This window comes from Fukomys damarensis, unplaced genomic scaffold (assembly GCF_012274545.1).
Source record: "Fukomys damarensis isolate Sample0158 unplaced genomic scaffold, DMR_v1.0_HiC HiC_scaffold_24, whole genome shotgun sequence".
NCBI classification, from domain to species: domain Eukaryota; kingdom Metazoa; phylum Chordata; class Mammalia; order Rodentia; family Bathyergidae; genus Fukomys; species Fukomys damarensis.
The window spans coordinates 51,388,403-51,398,126 of NW_022900936.1; the positions used below are offsets into that span (position 1 = coordinate 51,388,403).

Below are 9,724 nucleotides of genomic sequence, written 5' to 3' on the forward strand. Positions count from 1 at the left end.
CTCTCCTGAGTTTTCCACTTGATGACAAACTCCTTGAATGGTACTGCCTATCTCTGTGTCCCTAAGTCCAGAGCCACGACAGGTGTTCTGAGATAGTCACTGAGATTTGAGGAGATGGAATTACTTAGAGTACTTCTGTTAATTAACAATTTCCCAAGTTGGAGAGTGTATTCAGCACTGTACTGGTTGAAATGAGAATACAAAAGTATAAGATACTGTCCCTGTCTTTTAAGATCACTTAATCTACGTCAGAGGACAGAATTTTATACTGATACAATAATGAGCAATATTGACAGAATATAATTAGGTATTAAATTGTGTAATACAGATTATAAGTATTCTAGGAGGTCATTAAAATGTCTAACATCATGTAGAAATGAATAATGGGTCAAGAGACCCTCACTAGTTATGCACTTGTAGGAGCAAGCCAGGAATCTATAAAGTAGACTAAAGACTTTTTAAAAATCCATTATATTTAATTTTATGTGTAATATATGTTCTCTACCAAACAGTCCTTTTTTTTTTTTGGTACTGGGGATCAAAAGGTGGCAGAACCACTGAGTAATTTCTTGGCCCAAACAGTACCTTTCTTAACATTTTGTCCAACTGCTTTTTTTCAGTAATGTTACAAATAATTAGAAAATGGCTAAAAGGAAACAAATGAATGTGCCAAGCACCATTTGAAAGAATGTATAAATTACCTTAAAACAGAAGCACTCAATGAAAATTAATAAACTCAACCTTCATAAAAATAAAGCTTTAATTTGAAGCCACATACATTCAGAACAAGCCAATAAAAAACAGCTATACTGATTCCCCTTCTTCCCACATAAGGGTTCATAAGAGTCAAGGAAATTTCACTCATTTCAGATCAGAACTCAGATTATTTGTTTTAAAGTGGAAATTTCATAAGCCTCTGCATTGCACAGATCAAAGCAAACATGGCTCTTGTTTCTGTAAAACTCAAACTGTAAGTATGCCTATCTTTTTGTCCTGGCCAACCTCAAATAGTAAAAGTTGTATGACTATGTAGTTGTGAAGAAGTAAGGAATACAATTCTATTTCCTAGACTGCCACTTACCACAATCTCTTTCCTGACTTTCATCGTCCTTTCACCCTAACTGGCTATCAAACATACTCAACTATGGAATACATTCAACTCTATCAAAAGTCAATCAATAGAGTGGAACTTGGTGTTTCTCAAACAGCTATGGGCTCTTGTAATACTGGCAAGACTTGGTAGTATTTTGGACAATACAGTCTTCCATAGAAAACTCAGTACTTAGTGGCTTGAAACCATTTGATTACTCTCATAATTTTGTAGATCAGGTTTTCAGAAGGCTCAGCTTGGTGGCTCATCCTGATACACTCAGGACTAGTTGTTGGATGAGGCCAGAGGATAGTGTTCAAGATGGCTTCCTCAGACTAAGTCTTTAAAATTGTAACTTTCTTTGGAAATATGGTCTTTGAAGATCTATTCAAGTTAAGATGAGGTTGCACTGGATTAGATTAGGCCCCAATCCAATGACTAGTGTCTTTATAAGAAAAGGGAGAGAAATGGTGATTTGGACACAGATATATAAAGGAAAGAAGGCCACATGGAAACAAAAGCAGAGATTGGAGTTCTGTATGTTTTAGGAAAAGAATAACAGAGAGTGTCATGAGTAACTAAAGCTGGGAAAAGACAAAGAAAGTCATTTTTGTGGAGCCTTTAGAGGGAGCAGGACAGACCTTGATTTTGGACTTTTGGCCTCCTTGAAGGAACAAATTTCTACTGTTGTAAGCCACTATGTTTGAGGTATGGTAGCTATAAGGAACGAATAAACTCTCTCCCCTCTGCCTACACTTACCCTTTATTTAGACAGGAATGTTTTCCCTGTCTCCATCTTTCAATGAATTACTACATCTCATCTGTCAATGGCCTTTTCTTCTACTGTCAGAAACAAAGCAAAGCAAAGCAATGTACCCACCTGTAAACTGTGGCTGAGTCACAAGTGACTTCTTCTAGTACTCTAGAAGCACTAGCAGCCCTAGCTAGTAGCCTTAGCTGGAGCTACTTGCCTCAAATGTTGATTCAGAGTGCATTTAATCAAAAAGACCTTCAGGCATTTGAAAAACAAAAACAAAAAAAAATTAGCAAAAAGATAGTTTCTTAGTAACTTTCTGAGACTGCTGAGAATTGTAAGTGACTCTTTCACTGTCACATCCTTTGCTCATCAAAAGGCGGGATGGTTAGTAAGATAGTAATTTAGAGAAATGTATCATCCAGAGGAACAGAAGTTTCTCCTTGGCTACATACATCTTAGCTGTCAGAAATTACATAAATTATGGTGGATTTGCTTAACTGAACCAAAATTACCCCCAAATGGTAATGAAATAAGCTAGAGTTCTAGAAAATATGCCTTCATTATTGTCTCCACTTAGATGGTGGGAAAGAGTGTATAACGAGCCTCTCCAGGAATTATTGAGGCCATTTATCTTTTTCCAAAAAAAAAAAAATCTTATATGATCATATGCACAAAATAAGTTCAATTTTTAAATAACAGCACAGACAAGGCATCTTATAATACACATTAATCAGATGATTCTGGTTATAACTGAAGGACAGTAACTGGCATGCAGGAAGTGGTCTTTCTATAATGGCTGCTCGTACATAGAGCACTGGATTTCCTGGTGGCCAACACACCAGGTAAATAGATGACCTGGAAGGTATTCAGAGGCGCAGCAGAGGAATGCAGGGATATTAAACTTGAAAAATACATGTTTTGGAAGAAACTCAATTACTTAAATATATAAGGAAGACTTTTCTAATGAAGAATCACATGTCCTTCCTTGTGCCCCCAAAGGAAAGCTAAATCAATAAATAAACTTATAGAAAGACAAATTTTGAATTGTCATGAGGGAGATTTATAAAAACATAAAGTGAGTGAGTGTGAATTATCCCTGGAAATGTTCATACAAAGACTTTTAACTTCTCAACAAGTATATTTTACTTATTTGTAGCCCTAGTACATATCATAGTTCCCGCTACATACTAACTGAACAATACTTGTCTGAAAATACAGGAAAATGCAGGTATCTAATGGTGGTTTAGATAAAACGTCCCTTCCAAACCTAGGATTACAGTATTTTAGGGTACTAAAAGAAGCTCAACTGTAAGTTACCAATTTTTCCTTTCACTAGGTCTGAGTCATAATTGTCTTTATGCTTGTATACCCTTTGCAAAATAAAAAAGGGTCCTAAACATTTTACTAGGAGCATTTTAGGTGGTACTATGCACAAATTAACAGTAAAATGTGAAGCAATGGCCTTCAAAGGCACGTATTTACATACATGCTATTAAATCCCTCAAATTCTCCTTGCATAAGACAAAAGAGAGCTTCAATTTATCAAATCTTTTTCAACTGACGTGACACTCAGTACTTTTATGTTCTTTCAAGAGTACTGGATGACTACTGACCATATGCCAGGCAGATCTAATACTTAACCAATTTAGTGAGGTAGGTATTAACATCTCCACGTGAGGGCTGCTGTAGGGTAGATGCCCCGAAGGCCCATAGAAAAGCCTTGGTGTTCAGAGGTGCAATATAGGAAGGTTCTGTGGGTCTTTAAGATGTGGTGGTCCAGTGAGAGGTTCTTAGCTCTCTGGGGATGTGCTCTCAAAGGGGCTCTCCTGCTCTCTCTGGTTCAGAATGTGACCATTTGCTCCAATGTGCATTCTCACAATGAGATACCAGCACCCACCACCCTCACCAGAGGCCATACTGATGGGGCCACCCACTCAGACTTTCAACCTCCCAAAGTATGTAAATTAAATACACTTTTTCTCTTTACAAAGCTAGCTGCCTTGGTTATCTGTTGTAGTAATTCAAAGGCTGACTCATTCAAAGGCCAAAGGAATTATGTAACATAATCCAAGTTCCGACTACCACCAGCCTATACAGACCTCTTGTTGAACTTTAAAAACCAGGGCACCTATTCCTCAAGATATCTTATTTCCTTTCGTCGTAAAAATATGTCACAACTTACTGAGTTTATTAAAGCAAGAAACTTTCTTGCCCATAAAGTTGTCTCTACAAATATTCAAACTTATAATGTCTATGATATAAATCAGGTGTACTTTAAATGTTTTTTTTTGCAGTGTTCAGTCTACTCAAAAATAATTGGCAATCCTGTATGAGATATAAGTGCAGAGAGAGAAATTCTGCTCCAATGCACTGCCACTTGTTTCTACTCCACTGAGAATGTTCAGGAATTTCACATAAATTACATAACCTTCTGGCTGCATTTGAGAGCTGTCTCCTTTCAGCACCATTGTTTTATACTCAAAGCACTCATAAAATGTGTTTACATGGATATAAACTCACTAAAAATTTAGAAAGCATCTCATCTTGGATGGCTATGAAAGGTTTCTCAGAGAACCCATCAGCAGCAGATCCTAGACACAAACTGTTTCTTCAAAGCCTAATTTTGCCTACCAGGAAAACTGAAAACTATTGTAAAGATTAGTATAAAATAGATATTCTCATAAATATCAACCCAACCTCCAGTATGAACTTGAAGATTTAATTACAAAAATGATTTGAATCACATTTCATTATTGTGTTACGATGCTTCAGATCAATATTCAGTCAAATTCTGGAAGGAATATACTACATGCTTTTTAAAGAAAAGATTTTGCCTTGTCCTAGGAAAGATATCCTGAGAGTTTGAAATGGCCTTAACACTCAGGGAAAGCAGGGAAAGGAAGAGAAATGTCCTCAGAAAGAGCAATGCATGTATACATGGTGTTTTATTTGTCCAATCCACCTTTTTGGGGTCTCCATTATATTGCCTGTTTTGCATTAGATGTGATATTAATACCAAAAAACAAAAGTTCCACAGCAGAGATCTTGCCACAGGGTGAAAGGCCCATGTGATGGGGCCCTGATCTCTTCTGCACACAGGCATTTTTGAGATTTAGGCAAACGGAGCTCACAAGAATATAAGTAAGCTTTAAAATTAACGTAAAATCAATCCCTACCATCGTATCTTGCTCATGGTAAATATGTAATTGTGAAATGAATAAATAAATGAAATTTCCGCTTACAAATTAGAGTTGGGCTGTAAGCCAATATCCACATCAATTATAAAAGAAGCTTCATGAATACAAAATACTTTTGAATATCCAGAAGCCTAAGGCAATTATTATTGAGGGAAGATGCCATTTAAACACAGATCTCATTTGGACCAGCTTAAAACAAAATTTTTATGTCTATCAGGGTTATTTATTGATATATTTTCAGCATTTCCATAGCACCGTTTTAAATATATACGCCTATGTGACTTTGCAAGGATGAACAATTGTGAGGTTCTTTAATTATCTCCATTGTTAACCCTTCTGGTCACCCTGGCGTTCGGGCGTGTGCCAGGCTCTGAAACCTTGGAACCTACAGCGGGCTTAAAGGGGAGTGCTCAGGAGAGAGCATCTGCTCCCGGCTCCCGGCTCCCGGAAATGGCCCCGGCCTCTTTATGCTCTTCAGACTGTCAAGGAAATCCTTTATCAGCTCAGCAGACCGTGCGCCTCTGTGCTGCTTCCAAAGCTCCCAGCCATACCCTAATCTTTCTGAGAAATTTCCGTGATCAGTCCCGGAAAAAAAGGCCGCAGAGCGGAAGGCTCCCTTCAGGGGAGCCAGTTTCCGCCAAGCTCCCTGAGAACGCATACCATCTATTCAGGGCTGAACTGCTCTATTCTCATTGCATGTAAACTGTTCATTTTCTCTTCCTTTTGTACATTTTGTGTTCCATTTGTTTCCCTCTATTCTCTGCTCTGTCTTTACCAACTTACCTCTCCCTCAGTTGCCTGTGTGTGGCTCACGCGAAAATTTTAAAGGGAAACTGGGTTCAATAGCCAGAAAACGGGATCAGATTTCTTTTTCACATACAAGAGAATAAGAAAATAAACTTTTAAAATTCATTCGATACTCAGAATTACTCCTTTAGAGCAATTCCTTCAATTACTCTTTTTAAATCTCTGAATTTATGCAACGGGAGGAAAGCCTTAATTTCTAGTCAGTACTCTCATGTGAACAGCAGGGGACAGTAGCGCACCGAGAATAAGGACTGTCCCCGAGAAACACTGGAATTGCTGTACTGGGGCTGTGTATGGCCGTACAATGATCTCAGCTCTCTCGGATGAAGTCTTTTGTTTTGTGTCCTACTTTACAATGCACCGTTCAGTGTTCTCTGAGTTGTGACTTAGTCAGATAGTGTTTCACTGTGACAGCTTAGCTTAGGAAAAGGTGAAGGGGGAAAGGAGGAAAAAGGAAAGAGAAAAATTGAAATGCTTCCACATGAATCATAATGATAAGTAATCCTACATGTGGACATAAAGTTTGTCCCTCCTTTGTTTCTATTCAGAACACTGTTTTTCTGAATTACAGATTTAATTCATCCTTATTCACCCCTCATATACTCACACCGATTTCATTCTACTTTCTCCTCCACATGGTTTTCTGTTAAAACACAGATTTCTTTTAGAAAAAAACAAAAATTTATGGGAAATATTTGATTTTTAAAAAATAATTCAAAAAAGTTTTATAATTTTTTGGACTTTCCCAAGCTTCTGAATATAACAGTTTAATGCATTCTGCATTTTAAACATTAGTCAAGATACATTTCGTTGATATGTATGTCACAATAAAATTCTTCATGTGTAAACAGAGATTCAGAAAAATAGCCAAAAACTATAATTGTTATTTATATCTGATGTGTTTGGAGTTAGAATAAAAAGTACAAATTGAAATATCAACGATTTTAAGAGTAGATTGAAAGGTTATTGCAAAGGGATGGGCTTTCAAAGGTGTTTAAAGTCAGAAAATATGGAACTATTGGTTACCCCAAAATAAAATTCCAGAAAGCCTGCCCTCCTCACCTACCTAAGCTGGTTCTTCCAGGATTATTAATGTATTCCCATCATTATTAATGTATTTGTGTGGTATGACAACAGGAACAGCATTTCAACATCTGACCCCAAAATTTCTCTTGAAGCAGGTAGTCTTGCTTAGGGAGGTGGCACTTCTCCTTGGTCCTGGCTTCCCAACCCTGAGCTTCTCTCCGTTGTCCCTGCCTACTTCACTTTGGTCACCACCACCACCCTTGCTGTTCTTCACAACACACTGATGCTCTCCTACTTCAGGGCCTTTGGCCAATTTTTCTCTTTCTCTGCCAGGAGCAGTTTTACCTCATTTATCCAAAGGATTGAATCCTTCACCTTCTTCAAGTATTGTGCAAAAATCATCTTCTGAGTGAGGCTTTCTCTGACCTCCTATTTAAAATGGAACATTCCACCTGGCATTTCCTATCCTCCTTTATTTTCCTCAATAGCACTTACTGCCATCAAATATGCAACATAAATTTGAGAACTTGAAACAAACCTAGTTAAATTAGACTGCACTAGCATTCTTATATTAGCTCGAATATAATGAGGAAAAGTAAATGAATAATCACATTAATATCATCAGGAGCCATGCTCTTCAGGATGAGAGATTAAATCAAATAAACATTAAATCAAATAAGTTTAAAAAAAATCCTGTAAGCTTTCATTAGCACTTGAACAGCATCACAAATGCATGCTTTATTTTCTTTTTCTTTTAAAATGCATGTATTTTCTAGATCTTGTATTGAAAAGGCTGAGAAGTAATGACAAATCATTTAGCCATGAACATCTGTAAGTGCATATATTGCAGTCTCCAAATATCACTTTCACTGAAAGCCATGAGACTGAGAGTCGAGCACGTCAGAAAGCAATGACCCGATCAAGACATTTGAGGTTGTGTCAAATAAGCAGAAGAGTTAAACATGGTGAATGACAAGCAATTTGAGCTTCAAAATGAGTACTGACTGCAATTACATAAAAATATAAATAAAGATGCAAATAGAATCAGTCAGAAGAGTTAAACATGGTGAATGACAAGCAATTTGAGCTTCAAAATGAGTACTGACTGCAATTACATAAAAAAAAGTATAAATAAAGATGCAAATAGAATCAATGGAAAACTAGAATCAATAAATTAAACATAGTAACAAGATATAAAACTACATGTAAAAATCAATATGTTCTTTTTTTAGGCAATAAACAATTATAGGGAAAAATAGAAACATGGTGAATGACAAGCAATTTGAGCTTCAAAATGAGTACTGACTGCAATTACATAAAAAAAAGTATAAATAAAGATGCAAATAGAATCAATGGAAAACTAGAATCAATAAATTAAACATAGTAACAAGATATAAAACTACATGTAAAAATCAATATGTTCTTTTTTTAGGCAATAAACAATTATAGGGAAAAATAGAAGAAATGACCCCACTGATACTACAAATATAAAATAGAAATGTCCTGGGAGTAAATTTTACAAGAAATGTGAAAAACCTATATGAGAAAACGTTAATGCTTTTCTGAAAGACACAAAACTGGGACTACTCTAATGAAAGGAAAAACAAACGTTGCTCTTCAACAGGAAAAGTCCAACCTCATAAACTGATGCTAGTTTTTTAAAACTATTTTATGGAGTTAGACTCCTAGTTTAAGCAGTAGAAAATAAATAAGCAAGAATCCAAACCAGAAGCAACAATATTAGTGAAGAAGCAGGCCTAAACTTATGAGATTTTTGAAATCACTATAATCCCTATAATTAAAACAGTAGAAATTTTATAAATGTGCAGAATAATCAATGGGAAGAATATAAAATACTGACCCAAGTACAATGTGGAAATGTATGATAAAAGTAATGTCTCAAGTCATGGGGGTGGGGGAGGCTTTTTAAAATGAAATGCTGTTAGAACAAGTAAGTAGTCATTTGAAAATAGGTAAAACTGGATATGACAGAACAGTCTAAACTTTTTAAAAAATATCAATTCCAGGAAAAACAACAAACAAAAAAAGCTGGGGATTTATATTTTACCAAGGGGGGGGAAACAGATATTTTGGGAACAATCAAGAAAATTAAAATGTACGAACTCTATATTGGGTTACATTAATGGAGCAATGTTTCCTTCCTGATCTTGATTCTATCGGGCAGGAGACAGTAGGGGCAACTCTGCCCCCCTCCACAAATCTGCTTGGCAGTGCGTGGCTACATTTTTGGCAGTCAGAATTAGAGGAGGAAATCCTATTGGCATCTAACCGAGAGAGGCCAGGGATGCTACCCAACTTTTTTTTTTTTTAAGCAATTTTTAAGCACAGCACATGCCTGCACACGCAGCCCAAACTGTTCTGTCCAAAATGTCAATAGCCTGGTGGTTGAGAAACATTAATGTGAGATATACGAGGTTTAATCTTTTTAAATTGTCTTTTGCCTAGGTCAGATATCAGCAATATTTCCTTAAATATTTAATGGTAAAAGATGAGAACGTTCAGAACTAACTCACGGAATCTTGGGCCCTCAGGCAGGGAGCCTGCAGCTCTTCCCCCTTGGCGCCGAGGGTGGAGCCTGCGCGATGGGAGGAGCCCGAGCGGTGGGTGGAGCCTCGCTAAGGAGGGGTCCGTAGGTGGCTCAGGCGCGTGCGCAGAGCTGCGGGCCGCACCCACGCCCATCTCCTGGCAAAATTCCGGACCCAAGCGCAAGCCAGTGTGAGGCGCGCAGCTGCGGGCGGAAAAGCGGAGGAACTCTGCTCGCTTCTCGGGAATGGTAGCGATGCTTTGTCATTTGGAAGACCGGAGCCGCCCGCTCTTTCGCGGTCC

General features: G+C 37.4%; 1 long non-coding RNA gene across 1 annotated transcript in view; it reads right to left on the minus strand.

Moving 5' to 3' along the window:
- Window positions 1-9,468, minus strand: part of LOC117283257 — a 94,900-nt gene extending 85,432 nt beyond the window's left edge. The window contains exon 1 of the long non-coding RNA XR_004514241.1: window positions 9,412-9,468. This is a non-coding gene — a long non-coding RNA (uncharacterized LOC117283257). The remainder of the gene's footprint in view (window positions 1-9,411) is intronic.
- Between the last annotated feature and the right edge of the window lie 256 nt (window positions 9,469-9,724).